General features: G+C 32.1%; 1 long non-coding RNA gene across 1 annotated transcript in view; it reads left to right on the top strand.

The window, feature by feature from the left end:
* Positions 1–7,434: 7,434 nt before the first annotated feature.
* Positions 7,435–27,085, top strand: part of LOC107973722 (uncharacterized) — a 31,422-nt gene continuing 11,771 nt past the window's right edge. Inside the window, exons 1-2 of the long non-coding RNA XR_001716117.2 lie at positions 7,435–7,494; positions 7,607–7,692. This is a non-coding gene — a long non-coding RNA (uncharacterized LOC107973722). The remainder of the gene's footprint in view (positions 7,495–7,606; positions 7,693–27,085) is intronic.

Raw genomic sequence — 27,085 nt, 5'->3', positions numbered from 1 at the left:
CTTACTTACCTCTGTATATTTTACAACATGCCTTGCTTAAAACAAACATTTATGAGGTATGTAAAAAGGTAAGAATAAACATTGGCTGAAAAGACAAAATTATCATAATGACCAGAGTCAGATATGAAAGAGATATTGGCATGATGAGACAGAGAATTTAAAACAACAATGATAAATACGTTAAACGCTCTAATCAAATAGTGTGGCATCATACACAATCAGATAGATACTTCCAGCAGAGAAATGGAAATTATTAAAAATTAAGAAAGTAGAAATGTTAGAAACCAAAACACCATAATAGAAATAAAACCTTCAATAGGCTCACCAGTAGACTTGATGGAGCAGAGAGAAAAAAATTATTAAACTTGAAGGCAGGTCAATAGAGATTACCCAGATAGAAATGCAAAGAGAAAAAAAAGAAAAAAACAGAAGATAATATACAAAAATGTATGACAGTATCAAATCGTCTGAGATAAATGCAATCAGTATAGCCACAGTAGAAGAAAGAAGAATGGAAACAAGAAATATTTGAAGAATTAGTGGCAGGAAATTTTTCAAAATTGTGATAGACATTAAACTGCAAACCCACAAAACTCAAAGAACAAAAAAGCAGAATAAATATCAAAAAGGAAATCATAACTATCATATTCAAATTTCTGAAAATCAAAGTAAAAGAGGAAATCTTGAAGATAATAAGAGAAAAAGACTCCTATCTACAAAGGAATGGAGTCAAGCAGAAATTTGAAGAATATTCTATAAAAATATATTTAAAAGTCAAACAGAAATAAAACTTAGATAAACAAAAACTGAGGGAAGGAACTATCAGCTGACCTACTCTACAAGAAATGTTAAAGGAAGCTCTTTAAGTAGAATAAATATGATATAGGTCACAGAAACTGAGATCAAAACTGAGAATTAAAAGGCATGCAAAATGGAATAAATAAAGGTGAAATACAACCATTTTTATGATTTTAATTACTCTAAAAGATAATTGAATGTTTACAGCAGAATGGTAACAGTTATTGTCTTTATAATATATGTAATATAATATATGTAAAATAAAATACATGACAATGATGGTAAGGGCCTAGAGAGGAATAATTGGAAATTATAATAGTTATAACATGTTTACATATGTGAAGTGGTATAATATTCTCTGAAGGTAGCCTAGCCAACATAGCAAAACCCCGTCTCTACAAAAAGTACAAAAATTAGCCAGGCGAGGTGGTACATGCCTGTAGTCCCAGCTACTCAGGAGCTTGAGGTGGGAGGATCATTTGAGCCAGGGAATTGGAGGCTGCAGTGAACCATGATAGCACCACTGCACTATAGCCTGAGAAAGAGCAAGACCCTGCCTCAAAAAAAAAAAAAAAAAAAAAAAAAAAAAAAAAAAAAATTCTCTGACGGTAAACTCATATTATTTTAACATATATAAGAAAACTAAGGAAAACATTTTTTAAAGGTGCTATGGCTAATTTGGATATAATGCAAATCATAAAACATGCCTGTTAAACTCAAGGGAAGCAGGAAAAAAAGGAAAGAACAAATAAAGCAAAAACAGATGAGGAAGTGATATATTTTAATCCAGCCACATGAGCTATCATTTTAAATATGAATGCTCTACACCTGTTTAAACATATAAATTGTCAGATTTATAGTCAGGATAAGAAAACAAGACCTAGCTTTATGCTGCCTATACAACATCCTTCAGAGAGGCTTTCACTGAATAGTATTCAACTTCTTTTTTATATATTTTCATAATAGCACCGTACTTCCATTTTTGTCATACTCAGCATGATGCAAATTACTGAGAGACTATGTTCTACTCTATGTTAGAAATATTGTTCTCCTTTTTCCTAAAATAATTCCAGTGTCTATCACATTGCTGGACGAGATGATCTATTATAAACTCTCAGTGTTTTTAAACAAATCATAATTCTACCCAACATTCATATAAACATCGATAATATGGTGAGATTTTCCAAGAATAGCTTAGGAAAAATGTGAACTAAAGTTGCATTTAGATACACTGATTTATTTTGCAAAAATAATTATTTAAATTTAACAATGGACACAAAAATTCTTCACTTAATGAATAATTAAATAAGTAGAAAAAATTATAATCATATCAATAAACATCTGAGAAAATGTAATGTTTTTCATTTTGTACAACAAAATAATACTAGTGTCACTCTGGAAATTAATGTGAAGAATGCCCATAATTATATTCAAAATCGTATTTATAATATTTTATAATACTTGAGAAAGAAAATGTTATTTCAAATAATGAGTAGAAATAATATTTTAATATTATAATATTATTTCTAATTATTATTTGAGATAATATTTTAATTGATTTTCAGTTCCTTTGGTTGATGAACTCTAAATTACGTGCAAAAAGGGAATCAGATCAGGCACAATCACTCAAGAGAAGGTTGTTTATTCAGATACAAAATTTAATAGAAGTTCATTCTTCCTTCAAAATAAGTTTACTATTCTGGTCTGTAAACATATTTTTAATTTTACATATTTAATTGTTACATCATTCTCAGTAACATAATCCTGACATATTTTAATTTCTTAAATCTTTATGTCATGTTAATTAATATGAATTGTTGCTCTCAGGTCTGGCATGAGTCAATTATAAAGACAATGCTTTTATTATTTCAAAGTCTTTATTATTGAAGAAAATTTATATTCAATATTAAGCTCTATGTCATGAGATCATGTGTTTCAAAATCATTAATAAAAGGATATTAAGTGATATAGGATAATGGGTTAACGAAACTATAATTTAAAAGAACATTAAAAGAAAGCAAAACACAATTATTTTCAATATAGCCTATAAAGTGAAAGTGAACATACGAAGGAGAAAACAATTGATGCTATAAAGAACTGATAGAAAACATGTGCATATATTTTATCTATAAACATAAGTCAGTTAACTGCATTGGTTTCTCCATGGGAAAAAAGGCCTGCAACAGTGACAGAACAGCAACTGTACATAATGTGCGAATGACATGAAATAAACAAAACTCCAAAGCCAGGATATATACTCATTAGTGATGTATAGGACAAAAGTATAATAAGGATAATTATATATCTGTATTCTAAATTTATTTTATTACATATTTAGCAATAGCAGATTTAATAATTATGATTTACTGGAAGATGAAACCAGAACAACTTATTCTTCATTCTTAGATCTGCTTTCAATGGATTTCCAGTCATGTGTAATAAAATATATACAGATTAATATTTGCATGTATCATAACATCTATCATTTCATTTCAGAGCAGTGCGCTACCATTAAAATGCCAATGTTTATCCCATTATATTAATGTTCAAGCCAGGGAATGCCTCCAAATTCTGCACATACCGTCATCCCATTTTCTTAATCAACATTGATTACAAAATTCTTGCTAATTGACTCAATTGTGTTATGCCTGTCTTCACTCATCCAAATCAAGCAGGGCTCATTAAAATTCAAGTTTCCTGTAATAACATCAGATTATACATTAATGTGATCCATTTGTTTAGAATAAACTGGATCAAATTGCAATATTTTGTACATGAAAATAGACAAGTTTGGTCAATAGGCAAAAAAATTTTTAGTGTAATTTAGAGATATTAGAAATGGCATTTTCATTTTCTGCATAGTTCTAGTTATTCTTGGAATAATGTGAAAGGGAAAAATGCATGTGATCAACAGTGAAATAAATTGAAATTATATATTTATGTATTTTAGTAAATAAAAGGAAAAAATATTTTTTAATAAAATAGGACCTTTGATGTGATTGATTTTTATATTGAAATTACATCAATAACATATGGCTGATTGAAAATACTACTATATTTTTGCTAACTCAAAGTACAGAGAGAGCAATGTGAAAAATCTAAGTCCCCAAAAGAAATTGTAACAAAAACAAAAATTGAACAAGTGGGACCTAATTAAACTAAAGAGCTTCTGCACAGCAAAAGAAACTATCAAAAGAATAAACAGACAAGCTATGGATGAGAGAAGATGTTCACAAACTATGCATCTGACAAAGTTCTAATATCCAGAATCTATAAGGAACTTAAGAAGCAAAACACAAATAATCCCATTAAAAAGTGGGCAAAAGACGTGGACAGACAGTTCTCAAAAGAAGCCATACAAGTAGCCAAAAAAATATGAAAAAATGCTCAACATCACTAATCATCAGACAAATGCAGAATAAAACCACAGGATACTTGGAGTGCAATGGCTCATGCCTGCAATCCCAGCAATTTGGGAGGCTGAGGCTGGTAGATCACTTGAGGCAAGGAGCTCGATATCAGCCTAGCCTACATGGCAAAACCTGGTATCTACTAAAAATACAAAAAGTTAGCCAGGCTTGGTGGCGCACACCTGTAATCTCAGCTACTTGGGATGCTGAGGCATGAGAATCCTTTGAACCCAGGAAGCAGAGTTTGCAGTGAGCTGAGATGGTGCCACTACACACCAGCCAGGGCGATGGAGCGAGATATTATTAAAAAGTCAAAAAATAACAGATGTCTGCTAGGTTGCAGAGAAAAGGGAACACTTATGCACTATTGGTGGGAATGGAAATTAGTTCAGCCACTGTGGAAAACAGTTTGGAGATTTCTCAAGGAGCTTAACACAGAACTACTATTTGACCCAGCAATCCCATTACTGGGTATATACCTGAAGGAAAATAAATCGTTCTACCAAAAAGATCCATGCACTCCTATGTTCATTGCAGCACTAGTCACAATAGCAAAGACATGCAATCAACCTATGATCCCATCCACGGTGGACTGGATAAAGCAAATGTGCTACCTATACATCATGGAATATTAAGTAGGCATAAACAAGAACAAAATCATGTCCTTTGCAACAACATGGATGGGGCTGGAGGCCATTATCCTAAGCCGATTAACATGGAACAGAAAACCAAGTACCACATGTTCTCATTTATAAGTGGGAGCTAAACATTACATACACATGGATATAAAGATGGGAACAATTGACACTGGGGACTACTACAGCAGGGAGGTGGGGAGTGGTGTGAGGGTTGACAAGCTACCTATTGGGTATTATGCTGACTTACCTGGATGATGGGATTATTAATACCCTAAACCTCAGTCTCACACAATATACCCATTTAATAAACCTGTACATGTACCCCCCACTCTAAAATAAAAGTTTAAATTAAAATAAATTGTTTTATTTTTTGGCTTATTTTTTAAATAAGATGAACTTTTGGCATATAATTATATGAATTTTAACACATGTCAATATCATATTGATTAAAAAAACATTTCCTTCACCCAAAAAACTCCCTTATGCTATCCTTTTGTAGTCACACCCTCCTGTGATATCTGGTAACCACTAATCAGTTCTCTTTATTATAATTTTTTTTCCAAGAACATCACTGGTATCGAATCACATAGCATGTAATCTTCTGAGAATGTCTTCTTTCATTCAGCAGAGTATCTCTGAGATCTAGCCAAGTTGTTGCATGTATTGATGACTAGTATTTCATCATATGGATGTCCTCCCATTCCACCTATTCACCTACTGATGATCTTTTTCTTTAGAAATTGTAAAATAAATTCATAGCTTTGCACAGCTTATTTAAAATTTTTATCACTTCCATTGGAATGTAGAAGTATTTCCACCATACACAGTCCACTTTACTTTCCTCCTTTTATACCCTGGTTGTCTTATATTTTGCATCTGTATATATTGAAACCCCCATTAGGCAGTGCTATATTTTTTTGTTTTCAACTTGCAAGCATATTTTAAAGAACTCAAAAGGAGAGGAAATATCTATTATATTTACCATATATTTACACTTTAGGTTCTCCTAATTTATTCTGGATTTTGCAAGTTTCCTTCCAGTATAATTTTTCTTCTGTCTGAAGAATTTTCTTGGGCAATTATTTTAGAGCATTTTGCAGCCTAAAAATTATTTTAGTTTTCTTTCATATGAAAATGTCTTTATTGCATCATTGACATAAAGGATATTTTTACTCACTAACATTCTGAATGGATAGCTCTTTTCTTTCAGTACTCAGAAAATGCTGGGCCCCTTTATTCTGGCCTACAAGATTTTCAATGATGAGCCTGTGGTCATTCAAATCATTGCTCCCCTATAAATAATGAACTGTTTTTCTCTGGCTCCTTTCAAGATATGTATTTGTTTTAAGTTTATAGCAGTTTGTTTATTATATATCTGAACATATATTTCTTTGTGTTCATTCTGCTTGGAGTTCATTCAGCCTCATAAGTCTATAGATCTATGTCTTTCACCAAATGCAGGACTTTCATTCTATTATTTCTTTTATTATTGTTTCAGCATCATACTTTTTCCCTGTTCTTATGGAATTCAAAATTTTTGACCTTTTTCCACGAGTCTCTACAGCTCTGTTTGTTATATTTATTCAATGTTTATTCTCTCTCTGTGTCTCTTTATGGCTCATGTTCAGACTGAGTAAAAGCTATTGATCTATCTTCAAGTTTACTCACTTTTCCTATCTTATCTGTATTCTTCCATTGAGTTTGTTCAGTGGGGTTTTCAGTTCTAAAATTACCCTTTCTTTCTTCTTCATATTTTAGAGGCTTTTTACCCTTTGTATTATAACATTTGTTTCAAAAGTGTTTTTATTTGCTTATTTGAATGTATTTGTCAGATAATTCCTACATCTCTATCATCTTTTGATCATTTTCTTCTGGCAAGTTGATATTATCATAATTCATCATACATTGAGTAAGTTTGGATTATATCTTGACATTCTGAATTTTACATTATGAGACACTGGGTCTTGTCAAAGTACTGTGAAGAATGTTAAAATTCATGTTTTATTATGAAATTTACCTGGGTAGGTTCAGGCTGCAAGATCTAACCCTCATTCTCTGGTCTATGGTTCCAATGTTGGTTCATTTTTCAAACCCATTGCTTTGCTATACAATTATGTGCCATGTATGCAGTAAAGCTTAGTGAAGAACTTGGGAAGAGGTCTGTTAGCTCAGTTCTTAATGTCTTTTGCATGCTAATTGGAATTAGATTTTTACATGCATAGGCTAAAGATGAGCCCAGTAGTTCACAAACTACTCAGTGGGATTGGTTTTTCTAGCGCTGCCACCTTTCTACAATTTTCCCCACTGTTCTCTCTTTTTTTTTTTTTTTTTTTTTATCCTACAGGCAGAATGCAACCACTTCTGTAATTGAGCCATGTCTGCTTCCAAAAGGAATAAGGATATATGTAAATATAGATATATAGACATTCATATAGATTAGATATAGATAGACATATAGATACAGATATGATATGAATGAGAGAGAGAGAAAGACAACAGGACTTTCGCCTCACCGTCTGAATCTATAGCTCCAGAGAAAATAGAGAAAGCGGTTTCCATTTCTTACACTCTTGGCTCCTGCAGGCTTCCATCATTGCCGCTGCTGCTGTCACCACTACTACCACTGCAGGGTTGCCTAGAAGCCGATGGTATGAGAGAAAATAAAAATAAAGGACAAAAATATTATTTTCCCTCTCTCTCTGAGCTTTAAGTTTTTCCTTACGTTTTGTTTTTTTTGTTTTGTTTTGTTTTGCTCCTCAGATCACTGTAAAGTTCCCCAGTGAATTAAGTTTGGGCCAGGAGATACTAAAGGATACAAAAATGGCAGACTCACTGCTGTTCTGGAGGTAGGTTAATTTACAGTGTTCTACCTGTTTGTTTCTGTCTACATTTCAGAGTCCTCAAATAGCTGTGCCACATATTCTGTCAAGGTTTTATACTTGCGTTCTGTGAGAGATCAAAGGGTACACTTCATCCTACCAAAAACTGGAAAACTTTCAAATACATAGTTTTCATATCTCGCTTTTCAAATAACAAATGTATCATTTTTATAACCAGAAATATGGGCACAAAAAACTTTAGGGTTTTGTTTGCTTAAAACAGAGGCTCACTCTGTCGCCCAGGCTCCAGTGCAGTGGCGTGATCTCGGCTCACTGCAACCTCCACCTCCCAGGTTCAAGCAATTCTCCTGCCTCAGCCTCCCGAGGAGCGGGGATTACAGGCGCACACCACCACGCCTGGCTAATTTTTGTATTTTTAGTAGAGACGGGGTTTCACCATATTGGCCAGGTTGGTCTCAAACTCCTGATCTCGTGATCCGCCCTCCTCCGCCTCCCAAAGTGCTGGGATTACAGGTGTGAGCCACCTAGCCCAGCCAAAATTTAAACCAGAAAAATGGGCACCAGATAATAACATCAGAGACCCATATATATATATATATATATATATAGAGAGAGAGAGAGAGAGAGAGAGATAGATAGATAGATAGATAGATATGACATTGGCAAGTATTATAGTCATTTACAAGATTTTATTTTTCTACATTAAATCAGGCCAGAAAATTTTGCATTTATTTTTCTCATTTGTTAATGCCATTTGTATTAAAACATATCTTATTATATTTCCATGGACATTCCCTTACTATTAATAGATATTAAGAATTACTTTTATCCAGTCCTTAAAATAAGACTCCCGTTTTTCAGGCCATATTTATTCACTCAATACTACTGGGTTAAATAGCAATTCCTTTTTTTTCTATTCCTTATTCAAAATATTTTTAAGTATGCTGTAATATAATAGACAAATTTAATAATACTATGTTAGCTTGAAATACTGAAACTTAAATTATCTACTATAAAGTATATTAACTGAAACCAAATTCTGTTCATTGTAGTCACAAAACATATGAATATAGCATCTATCTATCATCTAGCATCTAACAGTGCTACATGTTAGACCAAACTACCACATCATCACATACATGTACTTTGTCAGCTTATGGCTTGGCACTGGAATATCTATCAGATATTCAGTGATTAAATAACTGTTTGTTCATAAATTATAGTATTTTTTCAGATTGTGCAATTGTCGGTTCTTTTAGAGATGAGATTTAAACTATTCATGAAAGCCATTGTGCAAAAATACAAAAATTCCAAGATAAAAGAAAAATATTGTTTTAAAATGACAACGAAAATTACATTTTTTATGTTTTCAGGTTGTGAAAAATCTTTTTAAAAATTATCATGAAGAAAATTCAGGTCTTCAAATGTACCTCTACTCGATTAACTAAGGAAAAGCTGTTTGTAATCTAGGGACCGCAATAGCTGTCACAATTAATACTGAGTATGTGCTGTTCTATCATTTTTGGCAAGGATTGGTGTTTCGTCATTTAGACACATCAGGTGCTTACATTGCAGTGTCATATAATTTAAATTGGCATTGTTTAAAATGATGAAAAAATAACAAAGTACCAATCAGAAACTAAATTTTAGTACAGTGGGAAGGATTCATCCAGTGAATTGGATTGATAGAAGATGAGACAGCAATTTAATAGAGTTTTGTTCATCTTTTCCTTTCTTGGTTGACTAACACTGACATTTTTGAGGTCTTTTATTTCTACAGAACGTTCTCTGCAGTCTCCTCTTCAAATACGGCTCTTGGCTATGCTTGTTTGTGAATTTTGTGAATATACAATTATTTCAAATTAAATACTAACTGAATGTGGCTACATAGTGTTTATACATGTACAGACAAACACGGTGATTGATTATATTGTTAAATTGTCAATGAGAAAATGTGCAATGTGACAATTGTCTCTATGAACTACTGTGTTTTTTAAATTAATTTTTGGCTGAGCATGGTGGCTCACGCCTGTAATCCCAGCACTTCGGGAGGCCGAGGCGGGCGGATCACGAGGTCAGGAGATTGAGACCATCCTGGCTAACACGGTGAAACCCGTCTCTACTAAAAAATACAGAAAATTAGCAGGGCGTGGTGGCGGGTGTCTATAGTCCTAGCTACACGGGAGGCTGAGGCAGAAGAATGGCATGAACCTGGGAGGCGGAGCTTGCAGTGAGCCGAGATGGCACCACTGCACTCCAGCCTGGGCGACAGAGCGAGACTCCATCTCAAAAAATAATAATAATAATAATTTTTAAATTTATATTGGACACATTATAATTGTACATATTATGGGATATAGTGTGACTTTTCAATGCATGTATGCATTGTATAATGATCAAATTGGTGTAATTATCATACCCATTTAAACATTTATCATTTTTTTGTGGTGACAACATTCAGAATATTTTCTTCTAGCTATCTTGAAATATACACTACATTATTATTTGCTTTAGGCACCATACTGTTTTACAAACTTGGTCAAAATGAGTCCTCTACAGTCAGATTACATATGGATATTCCAAGAAGGTCTACTTTCTGCCACTGCAAAGCTTCGGAACAGAAGTTATACTTTGTAAAGCTAATAATCTATGTCAACATAATCTAAAAAATCGTTCTCAGAGATGTGCTTACCTCTACGATTCTGTTTCATTAATCAGTAGTTCATTCTTCTATCATAAGCTCCATAAATACAACTCTTTTAAAGATATACATGTAAAACTCATGTTTTGTCAAAACAATGCATATATATGCATACATATAGGTAAACAATATAAGCAATATTGAAAGACATAAATGAAAAACAAGTATATAAATCTACCTCCCCACAGTCCTACTCCTCAGTTCTACATCCCTAACACCAGGCAACTACTTATATCTTTTGAATCACTCTACAATTAGTTCTGCCCAGTTTTTAAATATCGTGCTGAGCAGTATTTTATCAACTTGAGATATGATGTATTCATTTCCTCTAAGATTTGACACTCTTATACCGCTCCCATATTCCTTGGTTTTGAGGGAGAGGAAGCCCACGCCCTCTTCTTGGGCCACAGAACGTAAAAAGCGGCTGCATTACCTCCTTAATGAATAATTCCAGACCGTGAGGATTCACTTTTTCTTGAGCCTTATGTTTTCAAACATGGACAGCTGTGTTGATGTTTCTGGATATTAAAACTGGTTTGGACTGATTTATTCTTACTAATCCTGGAAATGTCTGGACAAAAAAATGTTTGTTACTTGAAAGCACTCTGTTGCTGGCTTTGAGTCTCAATTTGAGTCTCATTAACCAAGCCAAGTAAAATCCTAATAATCTTCAGTACAAAAAGGAAAATAATAAACAATAAAAAGGTAACCTATGGAATGGGAGAAAATTATTTACAAACCATGTATCTGACAAGTGGTTGATATAAGAAACTTATATATAAGGAACATCTAAAATGCAATCGCAAAATCAAAACTAATTTAATTTTAAAAATAACCTTATTAAAAAATGAACAGAAGACTTGAATAGACATTTCTCTGAAAAAGACATACAAATGACCAACAGGTATATGAAAAGGTGTTCATTGTTACTAATGATCAAGGAAACACAAATCAAAATCTTGATAAACTATCACCTCACACCTGTCATAATGGCTATTATAAAAAAACAAATTTTAAAAGAAGATAACAAGTATTGGCCAGGATGTGGAGAAACTGGAACCCTTGCAACAATGTTGATACAAATGTAAAATGGTGCAGCTGCTAAGGAAAATAGTATAGAGATTCCTCAAAAAAATTTAAAATAGAACTATGTGACTCAGCAATCTCACTTCTAAGCATATATCCAAAATCTATAAAATCAGTGTTTCGAAGAGATATAATGTTCATGTTCATTGCAGTACTATTCACAATAGACCAGGTGTAGAAGCAAGATTATCTGTCCTGTATCTGTCCATCAGCAGATGAATGGATAAATAAATGTGCTTTGTACATGCAATGGAATGGTATTCAGCCATTAAAAAAAAAAAAAAGAAATCTTGCCATTAGTGACAACACGATTAACCTGGAAGACATTATGCTAAGTGAAATAAGTCAGTCACATAGGAACAAATTCTAAATTATTCCATTTATGTCAGGTATCTAAAATAGCCAAACTCATTGAAGGAGAAAATAGAATCATGGTTTCCAGGGGCTGGAGGAAGGGAGAGATGAAGAGATGTTGGTCAAGGGGCACAAAGTTTCAGTTATGCCAGATGAATAAATTCTAGAGCTCTGCTGTACAACATGGTGCCTGTAGTTAGCAATACTGTATTGTTAACTTTAAATATTTTTAAGAGGGCAGATTTCATGATGTGTTCTTACCACGATAAAGAGGGAGAGGCACACAGAAACTTTTGAAAGTGACGAATATGTATATTACCTTGATTGTGGTGATGGTTTCATGGGTTTATGCGTAATATCTACCTTCATTAGTTTTATACATTAAATATGTGCAGTTTTTATATAACAGTTATACGTCAGTAAAGATATTAAATACAAGAAATCTGACAACAATGTGTAACAAAAGCTTTATCAAAAGTTTGAGTCAATAATTAGAGCTTATATCACTGACTTAGAATTTATTAGTCAATGTCATGCCAAACATTATCCCATGATTTAAATTCCATACTGTTATTGTTTCACATACAATGTTAATTTTTACTTGCATTTCTTAGTAACCACTTAGCTTTACTACTTTTCAAAACCCTCTTCTTGCTTCGTAGTTTCTTTTCTTCCTGGACATTTCAATTTCATACTCACCCTTTCCTTTAAATCTCTTAGCATTTTAGGAATGATTTTCAAATGACCTCCAATTTCAACATAGGATGGTTGCACAATTTCCTGGCTTCTATTCTCTTTGTGTGCCCTATAGTTGGTGGTGGTGGTGGTGATGGCTATGGGGGTGTTGATGTTACTGTTGCTGAAGTACATTTGTATGAGCTTCTCAAAGAAGGCGTGGAAGTTCTATTTTCCTTCTATGGGTGAAAATATGTTTATCCTATTCTCAAAAATGATTAGCAATCTGGTTGATAATTGAATTATAATGTAGAGCAAATTTGTCCTCAGAAACTTGAAAATAGTTTCTCCATTGTCTTCTAGCACCAGGAATTGATTTTTAAAATCAGATTTTAATTCTTCCCAATTAAGAGCACCCTCCCTCTCATCCACACACATTAAGCTACTGGACTTTTTCTGTTCATCCTTTGAAATTTCAAGATATTGCATATTTATGAGGGTTTTATATAGTAATTGTTCTGAGCACATGGATGTCTCCATTCATACTAATTTCCAGTCATTGCTCTGAGCACAAGGAAGGCTTCTTTAACTGATAAAAAAGAAGTTTCATTTGTTTAATATTTTCCATGTTTGTTTCCAATTTTCTGTTCCAGCAACTTTAGGACTGATCCAGTGAATTTCTTACATTTTGTCTTTTTTGATTTTAATTCTTCCCAATCATTTCTACTGACGGTTATTTTTTTCTTTTTTGGTTATTATATTTAACTTTTTAGAGTGTTTTAATTGATTCTTTTTAAACATTCACCTCTGTTGCTTCATGAATACAATATATTCCCTTATCACTTTAAGTATTTTGTTTAGTTTTAACGCTTTCTCTTGATGCTTATGCTATTTTTTACTTTTTAAAATTTATCCTACCCAACTTGTTTTCTTTGTTGGTTTATTTGTTTATTTTTGTTTTTATGTCCTTTGTGATTGGAACTTTTCACAAATAGCTGATGATCATTGGCTTGTCTATTTAATTTTATATTTAAGAGTAAGAAAGAAAAACATTTCTCAAAGCCTAATAAACATGAATGGATTTGAATTCTCTAGTGAATTAATCCTTCTTCAACTCTGTCAGATGCAAGGAGCTTAATCTTTTGCAAAATTTGTGAGTGTGACTAGTTACATTTATAAATATCAGTTACAAATGGAAATAAGAATAAAAAGATGTTCGATAGATCTTGATATCTCTAGACCTGAGAGATGAAGCAAAGTAGATATCCCAAAGGTAATAATTTGGAGAACTACCTTGGGAAAGTACCCAAATAACCTTGAGATACTGGCATGTGGGAATCCCCCCTAAATAAATGTGTCCTTATCTAACCACAAAACTGCTAAGCCTTTCATTTGATGAGCCCTATGTGTGGTTTATGAGCTTCTAGTTAGCAAAACAACCTCCATATTATTGGATAGATGTCAAGTGGAGTGGGAGTACAAGAAGAGGGTAATACTTCAACATATTAAAATCTGGATTACTTTGGAAAGAGGAGATATGGGTTGTGCACAGGAAGAGTTGATAAAATTTCAAAAACAGTTTACTGAGGCAATATTTTCAAAGTAAGATACTATATATTTTCTAATTTTTGTTCTATGGAAACTTTATAAATGTGGGAAGAAAAAATTTTTTATTCATGTACACATGGACATTCCTAAGTAAATTAGATTTTTTAAATACTTCATTAAATTAATAATTTAGTATTGTGGCTAAACCCTCAATATAGAAATGCTAAATACTAAATACTATAGTATATAGAGTTTCCTAAACTATTATAAGAACCAATTTTTAAAAGAGATTCATGAAATTATTATTCTATAGAAAACAAATTGTGAAATCCTGGCTTTGTGTGAATAGTGAAAAAAGAAAGGAAGGACAAATTAGAAAAACATAAGTTTATGTGAAAAATTAGAATAATATTTATTACACAATATTATTTATGTAAATTAAAGCTGAAGTGTACAAAACACTATCTGCTAAGATACATGCATGTTTAATGTTCTGTTTCAAACATAAGAACAAATGCTTATGAGGTAGAAGGGAACATAGCACAGGCAATATTTGTGAGGATCCTTCCACTAACTAAAAAGCTTTAAGAGACTGTTGGTCAATATGTAACAAATAGGACTGGTTGGGCACACTACAAAAATCATATATTCTTCTTCTTTCTTCTTTCTTTCTTTTTTTTTTTTTTGAGACGGAGTCTCGCTCTGTGGCCCATGGCACAATCTCGACTCACTGCACCCTCCACCTCCTGGGTTCAAGGATTCTCCTGCCTCAGCCTCCTGAGTAGCTGGGATTACAGGCACGCGCTACCACACCCGGCTAATTTTTGTATTTTTAGTAGAGATGGGGTTTCACCATGTTGGTCAAGCTGGTCTCGAACTCCTGACCTCGTGATCTGCCCGCCTCGGCTTCCCAAAGTGCTGGGATTACAGGAGTGAGCCACTGTGCCCTGCTAAAAATCATATATTCTTAAAAAGCAATCTACCTAAGAATGCAAAGAAAGATAATTTACCCAATTAAAGGAAAAAAATCAAAATATTAACGCTAACAAGAGATAAGCCCTTTGTGCCTGGGGGTAAATAGAAACCACTAAGAGCTTTAACGTGTGAGTGTGTGTGTGTGTGTGTGTGTGTGTGTGTGTTCAGTGTCATAAGCATAAAAAGTCTAGAACCACATTTCTATATTCCTGTATTGAAATATTTCAGTCCCTCTAACCTTCTAACCCTGCTGTGACTGATTTGTGTAGCTGTACAGGTGACAGAGAAATATATTCTCCTATTGTTCATACCTATCGATGTAAAATTTACATCGACAATGCAACTACCTTATTTGTACAAGAGTGTTTTGAAAAATATAAATATCCATACAAATACCACCACAACCATTTCCATCACCATAAAAATTTCTCTTTGCTGTCATTCTTCTATCCCCCGCTCATGAAAACCACAAATATAGTTTCTGTTAACTGTAGATAAGTTGTGTTTAATCTATAATTTTATGTAAATCATATATTCTTTTGAATCTGGTTTTTTTTTGTTAAGCATAATGTTTTTGAGATTAATTCATGTAGTTTATACATTTTTATTTCTGAGGTGTATTTCATTTTATACATATACAATTTGTAATCCATTGAGCGTTGAAAATTATGGCTGTTTCTAGTTTTAGGGGTTAGTACGAATAAAGCTACTAGGAACTTTAGTGTATAGATCTTTATGTATGTAGATGTTCTGTTTTCCTTGGGCAAGTATCTAGAACTTGAATAACTCAGTCCTATAATATATTTGTGTCTAACTGTATGAAAAACTGTTAAATTGCTCCCCAAACTTGTACATTTTTTATTTCCATCAGCAATATCTGAGTGTTCTAGTAACTCCATATCCAACTCAAAACACATATATATATATCGAATTTATATATTTATATAACCAATAAAATATTACTCATAACATACGTACAATTGGAGTTCCAGGAGAAGTTAGAGAGAATGGAGCAGAAAAAAAAATTTGGAAAATAATAGCTAAGAGTTTTCACAGATGATGAAAATATAAACTCACAAATTTAAGATCAGCAAATCTCAAGCAAGAAAAATACAAAAGGAAAAATATCAAACAGATACATTACAGTGAAAATCAATATCAATAGATACAGAAAAAGCATTTCACAAAATCTAACATTAATTAATGATGAAAAAAACCTCTCAGAAAACTAAAACTAGAAGATAACCTCCTCAGCTTGATAAAGAATATCAACAACAAACCTACAGTTAATATCATACTTAATGGCGATAAACTTGAACTTTTCCTACTAAGATCAGGAACAAGACTAGGATGTCCCCTCTCACCATTCCTTTTCATCATAATGAAATTCCAAGTTAATGCAATAAGACAGGAAAAGTAAATAAAGGGCATACATATTGGAAAGAAAGAAAGAAAAACTGTCTTTGTTTGTAGAGGTTACAATTGTCTGTATAGAAAATTCAAGAGTCAAAAAAGTCCTTGGTTTAATAAGCTGTTATAACAAGCTTGCAATATACAAAATTAATATATAAAAGTCAGTCATTTCCCTATACACCGTCAAAGAATATTGTAATTTGAAATAAAAAAGTATCATTTGCATTAACACCTCCCAAAAATGAAATATCTAGGTACAAATTTAATAAATATATAAGACAATGTTAAGAAAATGAGAAGAAAAGCCATAGGCTGAGAGAAAATATTTACAAAAGACACATCTGTTTAAAGACTGTTGTTTAAAATATACAAAAGCTCTTAAAACTCAACAATAAGATAACAAAGACTCCAAATAAGTAAATGGACCAAAGATCTTAACAGACACCTCACAAAGGAAGATACACAGAGGGAAAATAAGCATACGGAAAAGTGTTTCACATCATATGTCATCAGAGAAAATTAGAACAACAGCATGATACAACTACCACGTGATACCACTATCAAGCTAGAAAATAAGTAATGACATGAAGATCTAGTATTAAATCTTCTAATGCTAGATCTTCATGTCATTACTTATTTCCTAGCTTGTCAATACAATTCTATGCAAAACATATTTGATTATTCTGTTCTAAAATCAGTGGTCTACTCCATGAGTACTATGTCACCTCTCTTTTTAAACTTGGGAGGCTCACTATTAAACAACATTTTAAAGCTCTTTTTTTTTTTCCTCTACATCTTCTTTCTAGTCCTAATCAAATTTCTAATTCTTTTCCTTTGCAATTAGCAGGATTTTTGCAAAATGATTTTTTTCACAGAACTATTTTAGTTTTTAATTTCTTATTTTTTCCTCCTCCTTTATTTATAATTCAAGATACTTATATTTAGTAGCCTTTAATTCAACTCTTCTCTACATGCTTTACAGTTCCCTATTATTCTGTATAATACATTATGTGTCCCATGGTGAAACTCATGCATGTAAATGAAGACTAAATTTCTGAAGAAAAATGAATTTTCTGCTCTACTTCCAATATATATTTGTTAGAAATATCTTACACTGATTTTTTTTCATTTTTCTAACACTCTCTTAGATGCCAACCACCCTTTAACATTCCAAAGTTAAACCAACCAGAGATTAAGAGATAATAACTTCAGTTTGCATGTTTCTTTTTTCAGTATTGTGTTATTTCCTTTACTATTTTTCTCAGCACAATTAGCAAGATATGTATGAATAGGTGAATATCACTTTTCTATATTATTTCCAAATTTAAAAATTATGTTTCCCACATTTTGCTTATACTTTTTACAATAAGTCTTCTTTTTTGGCATATCCAGCACTCACCTTTGAATGTACTGAATGAAATAAGACCTACTGCTGCCTCAAAAAGTTGTAATTAGAGTTTTAACAAGCTGAAACTTACTGCTACTTTACACGATATTCTGGCCAGTTGTCTTGTTAATTCTGTATTTTTAGATCTTAAAAAAAACTATTGTACTTATTTTGAGCATATAAAATATCAAAAGTTTTATATTATGCTTTAGGAGAGGTTAAATCTATTTGGTTCTAATAAACAACACACTGAAATCAGGTCACCAATTTTGGCATAAATTCAAAATGTTTAATATTTTAACATATTGTAAAATTAAACAACTTTTCTTATTATAAGTGTAATTTGTATAAAGACAATATTTTAAATTAAATATCTGAAACTTTAAAAAAATCTAGTTTAAATATATAAAAGTCAGAGAGAGACACAAAAATAGGATGTCTCATATAACATTAAAAATTGATGAGGTCTTCCTCCAGGATAGAATGAAAATTAATATAGAATAATGAGCTATGGGAAGCTACATACCTAATTAACTACCTATTTTCATTTTGTTTTTACAATTTTTACTGTCACGTTATACTCTAACTACAATATATTCACAATTTTTATGATAATGGAAATAATTCCACTGGAATTTTATTTTTTGCAATAGCTTTCAGAACTCATAGTCTTAAAATGATTGGCATGTGTTTTATTTCTATTTGTTTATTTTTTTAATTTGAACTTTTACTTTAGATTCAGTGGGATACATATGCAGGTTTGTTACATGGGTATATTCCACTCAGATAGTGAGTACAGTACACCATAGATAATCTTTCAACCCATTCCCCGCTTCCTACCTCCTTGTCTAGTATTCCAGAGTGTCTATTGCTTCTATATGTCCATGTATCTTCAATGCTTAGCTCTTACTTGTAAGTGAGAATATTTGGTATTTGGTTTTCTGTTCCTGTGATAATTTGCTTAGGATTATGGCCTCTTGCTCCATCCATGTTGCTTCAAAGGATATGATTTTATTCTTGTTTATGGCTGTCTAGTATTTCTAGTGTATATGCAGCCTCTCCAGTACACGTTGTTTTTTGACTTTTTAATAATAGCCATTCTGACTGGTTGTGAGATGGTATCTCATTGTGAATTTGATTTGCATTTGTCTGATGATTAATGATGTTGAGCATTTTTCATATGTTTGATGGCTGCTTGTACGACTTAGGGTGTCCTGTCTACCACTCCTATTAAACATAGTCCTGGAAGTCCTAACCAGAGGAATCAGTCAAGAGAAAAAATAAAAAGCATCCAAAGAGGAAAAAAAGAAGTCAAAATATCGCTCTTAACTGATGATATGATTCTATACCTAGAAAGCCCCAAAGACTGCCAAAATGCTGACAGAGCTGATAAACCATTTTAGGAAGATTTCAGGATACAAAATCATATACAGAAATCTGTAGTATTTCTATATGCCAATAATGGTCAGGCTGAGACTCAAATGAAGAACACAATCCCATTTACAATAACCACAAAGAAAATAAAATACCTAGGAATACAACTAACCAAGGAGGTAAAATACCTCTACAAGGAGAACTACAAAACTCTGCTACAAGAAATCAGAGACACAAATCAATGGAAAAACATTCCATGCTCATGGATTGGAAAAATTAGTACCATTAAAATGACCATACAGCCCAAAGCAATTTACAGATTTAACGCTATTCCTATCAAACTACCATCTTTCTTCACAGAACTAAAAACAACTAACTACTTACATGACTGACTAGATTTTCTATTTTGTTTTTTGTTTACAAAAAATAACAGGGTTGATCTCAAGGACAAATTTAAATACCAGACACTTGGAGATGTTTCTATTGCTTTTGCCACAGACTGTCCCCAAGTCATAGTCAATCACAGCGACAAAGAGAAGTATCATAATTTTTAGGCCAGTTTTATGTTGCTTTAATTTGCAAGGTATCTATGTCAGATTATACTGTGTTGAGATTTCCACCGTGATTTATTGTATTTTAAATAAAACTCAATAAAAGAAAGTTTTAAAGTGCAATTAATTGATATGATTAAGATTTGGGAGTTGATGCCAAACTTGCTAAATTTTTCAAGGCAGGTTATCTACAGATTACACTTTATCTATTATGCACATATTACTTTAGAGTCATATTCAACATATCATTCAAAGAAAACAAAGGAAGAAAATTGTGAATTCACCTGTTGTGGTATGTGAAAAATTTAAGAACACCATGTAAAGAGATTTATTTTTTAATGAGCAGATATGCAAAAGTAATTAAGTAAACATCTCAGAATTGTTTATTCCACAGTATTATTCACATAGAATCTCCATCATTTGGTACAACATTTTGATTCCAACTTAATTTGTTTCTATAGCAAATAAATTATGAATACATAATAAATCAAAGTTACAACTATCAAGTTCCTAAGACCTAAAAAGTTGGTTTGAATGATCAATTTGTGATATGTCAAACAACCCATCATTCTCAGACTTTAGAATGAGTATGCCTTATTCTCAAAGAGGAGTTTAATTCATGTGAAGTGGTAACTTCTGAAATACTAATGAAAGTCATAAAATATTACCTCTATATTATTAATAAATAAAATTACTCAGAGTAATCTGTAATTATATGAAAAGTAAACACTTTCACTGGACACATATTTTCTTGAGTACTATTTATTAGGTTAAGGAGTGAAATTAGAGTGATGTATATACTCCCAGAAGTGACACTTTGTGCGAGAATGAACACAGTTTCCTTTAGGTTTTATTCATGAAAGTGAGAATCTGCAGGTGCTGTGCTTAAAAACTCCACAGTTTCCATAGCACCACAGTTAAACATCAGGAATGCAACTTTCAATAAAACTTATTTTTTAATAAGTCAGAGATACACATTTTTTGAGGTTAGAAATATTGCGAGTGACATTAACATAAAACACATTATTCCTCAAGCAAAAACAAAAACAAAAAATCCTTAATTTTGGCCACAGTGAAGCAATTTTATAGCATTTTATTAAATAAATTTGTACTAGAAACACATAACTTCTTCCTGATAGAAACAATCAGTTTAAAAATACTTATAGAATAAATGAAAGGAATTATAAAATTTCATCTTGTCTTCTCCATAATTTTCCACCTAAGGAAACATTCACTCACATACAATGATTAACCGAGACGCTAAGGCTAGTCTTCAGCAAGGCCAAGCCCTAACTCGATATCTTCATATATCCTCTAATATTCTGCCCAATATACTATGAAATAGCCAATTTGTCACCTTATCATTTTTATTAAACATTGTTTATTGCTTGTAGTGCTTCTGATAGTTAAGAACATTTTAATAGTATTGATTGCAGTATAAAAGCATCCAAATTACATATATATATATATATATATATATATATATATATATATATATGCTAAATCTTTTGACAGTAGACAGAAGTCAGCCCCCTTCATGGATATTTGTTCATGGGAAAATCTTATTTCCAGTGATCAAGCACAGCTGGGAGCATGGCCAAGTTTTGTTTAATCAGCATTTGTCAATTCATTATTAGAATAAAACTTAAAAGTAAGATAAACCATTGTGTCCCTTAATTGTACTGAAGATTTAAATGCTAAAATATACTTTTTTCTTAAGAAAAGTTTTATCATAATTTAAGTTATTATTCAGACTGATAGAGCTTTCATAAATTGGGTCACTCCATTGTCAGGATGTTCCAGATAAGCTGACAGTAAAGAAAAAAATAATTTGGAACTCGGCCATATTCATTTTAAATAGTGGATCAGATTTGAACAAGTTTTTAACATGCGAAAAAAAATCCAATTTCTAAGTCAAGTCACTCTGAATTTAATATCTTGTTTAGCTAATGAAATTTTCTTACCCTGGAATACGTCTTCCTGACTTTTACATGAAAATAACAGTATTAGAATTTTTTTGTCTGTGTCACAGCACACTACCTAGACACTAACACTGAGAATAAGCATGGAAGATATTGAAAACATGTAATGGCTTATATTTAATAACTAGAGACTGTGTGGGGCATTCCCTTATTAAATATTTACCATCTGCTACAAAACCGGATGGCCCAAATCATCCTCTGATAATACAATTCACAATAACGTATTAGGTTTGCCCTGGTATAAACAATTAAAAAAAAAGTAAAGTAAAAGAAAAAGAAATTATACAAACAGTTTATACATCAAGAATGTAACCATTACATTTAATCCTTTAGAAGCTAAATTTATTATATATATAGTCAGTTGCCAGGATTCATTTTCTTCAAAAAGCTACAAATTGTTTGTATAGGAACTATTGAGCCAAAATGCCAAGGTTGTAACATTTAGATGCATTGGAATCATCTAATGACTTTCTACATGACAAATAATCAAATATTATCATGTTTACTGACTCTTTTTGAGATCCAGGGAATTGTGTCTTTTTGATCCACCAAGTCAGTATACAAAAGCAAAAGTACAATTGCCTTAACCAGTTACTACCCGAGATCAATGGATATTGTATCAGTCTGTTCTCATGTTGCGAACAAAGGCATAATCGAATTGGGCAATCTATAAAGGAAAGAGGTTTAATTGACTCACAGTTCCATATGGCTGGGGAGGCCTCACAATTATGGCAGAAGGTGAATGAAGAGCAAAGTTGTGTCTTACATGGAAGCAGGAAAGAAAGCTTGTGCAAGGGAACTCCCATTTATAAAACCATCAGATCTTGTGAGACTTGTTCACTACCAGGAGAAGAACACGGGAAAGATCCACCAACATGATTCAATTACCTTCCGCTGGGTCCCTCCTGCAATACGTGGGAATTATGGGAGCTACAATTCAAGATGAAATTTGCGTGGGGACACAGCCAAACCATATCAGAAACCAAATTTGCTGCACTTTGCTCATGGACTTCTTGATTCCAGGACCATGAGCAAATAAATATCTGTTGTATAAGCTTCTCAGTGTGTGGTAATATGTTATGACACCCAGGCAGACTAACACACCTTATAGCTTTGTAAAGAGACTAAGTAGAGCTTATTATATATCCTTCTTATAACAGTACTTTTCATACTATTATAATATACATATAAATATATGTACTGTAATACATAGCTATAGTAAACTGGCAAGCAGAAAAATATTTGTATCTTATTTATTTCCCATTCTTTCTGGATGACTCAGTAATAGCATGACTACTAAATGGATAAGATGCCTGAACTCACAGTTTGAATACAAGTTTTAAAGTAGATTTTTGCAGATGATGAACAGGTATTCTTCAAAGGAGAATAATAAGTAGTATCTTAGTTGTAACGGCAGACCATTGGCAAGCCATTGTGATATAGGGTTCATAAATACAGTATTTATAAAATAATTTTAAGTATAATAAACCCTGAGAAAATAAAAGTGAAATATGTATGCAAGATGATGTACTTAAATACATGTAGAGTTTACAAAAATATTAGCGATGGTATTGCTACTGTAGAATTTAGCCTGTTAGGTGCCTGGAGAGTATATATGTTTAATGCGGTGAAAACATGAAAGTTAAATAATTATATGTGCATTTTGTTCCTAAATGAATCATCAAAGTCAGATACACTTTCATTTAAGTTTGTATAAGAATGTAAAGAAATTGTTATCTTCTTATTTTCTTCATTGTATAAATTAAGATTGAGGGGCAGGGTAATATAGGTAATAAGTGGTAGAACCAGACTTTTGATTCTTTATGTAGTACAATAGAAAAAAAAAGATACATACTACATTTCATTGTAAATGTTCTCATACTTGTATAGTTTGTACAACTATTTCTAAAATTAAAATTTGCCATACATTTATATCTTTTATTTTTCATGAAAACAAAAACAAGTAAAAATGCCTACTTAAAAATATACACATAAACCGTTTTCTCAGCCATATTACCATCAATCATTTGGAAGAATTTCACAGTAATTTTAAAAGTATGAAAATGTATGGAATGTGTTATTTGCTGAAGTTAAAAATGGTTTAATCAATCAACCAAACAACAGTAAAAAAAATGAGTGATGAAAAACAGAGTGCCTATTTTCATTTGTTTTAATCTTTTCCATTTAGCATTAAAAACCTAGGACTGAAAAAATAAAACAAACAAACAAAAAAACAACATACTTATGTATTACCATTTCTGAAGTATATGTTACATATATTTTCTGGAAATCTTGCTAAGATTGTTTTTTCACATTTTAAAGTCATGCTGTTTAGTTATCTATTTTGTAGTTGCTATAAGGGAAATTTTTAAATGGCTGGCTTCATGAAAAAGCCCTGTAAAGACTTCCTTTCTGGCCTAGTTTCCAAGGAAATTATATCTTTGTGTAATACATAGCTGTAGTATATTATCCCAATGTTTAATGATATTTAGTGCATTTCATTAAGGATTTCTAAAGATTCTGTGTATAATTTTAGGTCCCAAAATTCACAAGTTACATTCAGATATCAGCCATTTTAAAGTCTATTAGAATAGGCAGTTATGTGCATAGATAACTAAAGGACAAGGCAGGATATAATAATTTTCAATTAAAAAAATAGTCACAATAGTGGCATGGCATCAAAGAAGGAAAAATTATCTTTTAACTGACAGGTTTGAAAAGATATTCTTGAATTTTCTACCACTGATGTAACCTCAAAGGACAGGGATTATTTCAACATTTAAGCTACTAATGTCACTGTTGAGTTCTTTTTGTGGTTATTGGTGGTGGTGGTAAACTAGAGGAAGGGGGGAAAAGGCTACCTAAGGGTCCTTATTTATTCAGCTTTAGTTCTGCAACAACTTTTGTCTTCTATTTTAGATATGTGTGAACCCATTGCCTTCCCTACCTTTATGAATCCCTTTTCTGTAGTAAAGAATTAGACAGTGGATTGTGAGCTTTTACATTTTTAAGGAAATCAATAGGCAATAATTTATGAGGCACACAGAGAGTAGTTATGCAGTGCTCATTAGATTTATTTTATCTTCTTAATTGAGAAATAATTTATAATCTGCTATTAAATGCAATCTCATCATTGAGGTGATTATTTTCTTTCCCAGGAATAGGCCTATAGTGTGACATGACTGCAAATAAACTAACATCAAAACGTTTTTCTATGTCTAAATGTATCTATGTCTCCAATAATCAATGGGCTAGAAGAACGTGGATAAAATTGCTTCCTGGTAATATTGTCCGGTTTTGCATCCTAGTTTCACTTCTCATTACTTGTGTGTCCTTGAGAGTTTACATAATGTCTTAGTAACTCAGTTCCTTCATAGACATATTAATGCTCAGAAGATAAAATTATAAAATAAATATAGAGAAAGTTCCTAGAATTGTTCTCTTAGAACAGAGTAATCCATCAATAAATATAAGTTAGTGTGTGTTATACAATCAATGGTCTTTTCTGTCCCTGCCATGATGACATTTAAGATGAAAAACAAAATAGGTAATGTCTGAATACAAACTAGATGACAGGATGATGATAAAGATGATGAAGATGATGAGTAGCAAATACATTTTTTTTTTTGAGATGGAGTCTCAGTCTGTCGCCCAGGGTGGAGTGTAGTGGTACGATCTCGGCTCACTGCAACCTCTGTCACCTGGGTTCAAGCAATTCTCCTGCCTCAGCCTCCCAAGTAGCTGGGATTGCAGGCGCCTGCCACTGCACCCAGCTAATTTTTGTATTTTTAGTAGAGACGGGGTTTCACCGTCTTGACCAGGCTGGTCTTGAACTCCTGACCTCGTGATCCAACCGCCTCAGCCTCCCAAAGTGCTGGTATTACAGGCGTGAGCCACCGCGCCCGGCCCAACACTTACATTTCTCAATCTATTCATCTATCATTTTAGCCTATCTTCTCTCAAATGAGATTGAAATAGAATACTAAAATATAATAAGGAGGGGGGCAAAATGAAGGTTGATGAAATATTAGCAGGTTAGTAGAACTTCCAAATTATTTTAATTTTATAATTGTTTTTATGAAAAACTATTAAAGCTTAGTAGATCTACTATAATACTTTATAGTGAGATTTCATCCACATTTACAAAATTTGCGTTTGATAATACAGGTGAAAATAACCATTAAGATGTATCCTTAAGATAATCACTTAAGAATTACTAAAAATGAACATTTAGAAAAATAAAATTCTCATATATGTCTTCAATCAAGTGTCCATAAATATATTCAAACCCCTTACTGCAGAAAAATAAAATGGGGAGATGTAAGTCCAACCTAGTCTAAGTAAATAATTACATAAATACTACTATGTACAAAATATTCTCCTAGTCATAAGGGAAAAGAAAAAATTGACCATATTTACAATTTGTAAATAAAAAATTATATACTAATACCATGTATTTTTTCCTTCACAATTCTCATAATAAAATGTTCAAATTCTACCTTTTTGATGAAATATAAACTACACAAGAAAAGACACATATGTATCTGTTTTACTATTGATTCCCTGGTAAATACACAACTTGTGCATACAGTAGATACTAATAAATATTTATTAAAAAACTGACAAAGAGTAATGAATGATTTAATTAATAAATAAAATATTAGATATTTTAAAGCTAGTCAGAGGTTTAAGTATCAAATTTTAATAACTCCTGATTATAAATAATTCTTCTCTGTAGTTAAAAAGCTCAGAATGTAAACTGTACTCGTATTACAAGGCTAAATGTCCAACTAAAGATGCATTTTCTTACCAAAAAAGCGAAAGAAAAAACAAAATTGGAAATAAGAAATTTCCCTTTAGCTTTGAGATATTTTAAAATTGTAGTTCCTCAAGGAATTAATTTACATACCCGTCAACAGTCTCTAAGTGTTTCCTTTTTTCCCTGTCCACACCAGTGTCTGTGGTTTTCTGACTCTAATAGCAGCCATTCTGACAGGTATAAGAGGATATCTCAAAGAGCATGTGTTAAGCAAGAAACAGAGAGAGCAAATCACAAAAAAATGCTGATGCATGTTAATTCACTAAAATTAAGAAATTATGTTTATTAAAGTATTACATAAAACATGAAAGGACAAACCACAGATGGTAAGGAGTAATTAGTTATAGAGCTGAGAATAGATTGGTATAAGTAAATGTTAGAAAATATTTTAAACAAATATTAACAAAGGCAAATAAATTGGAAAAATAAACAAAAGTTCTGAGAAAAACCTAGCAGCAAAATCACTAAAAATAAAGGTTATCAGTCACACTGGCAATCAGATAAATGCAACAATAACATGAACAAAATAAACAA

The sequence above is a fragment of the Pan troglodytes genome, chromosome 13, assembly GCF_028858775.2.
Source record: "Pan troglodytes isolate AG18354 chromosome 13, NHGRI_mPanTro3-v2.0_pri, whole genome shotgun sequence".
NCBI classification, from domain to species: Eukaryota; Metazoa; Chordata; class Mammalia; order Primates; family Hominidae; genus Pan; species Pan troglodytes.
Note: the sequence above shows the minus strand (reverse complement) of the source record. Positions and strands in the feature narration are given on the sequence as shown.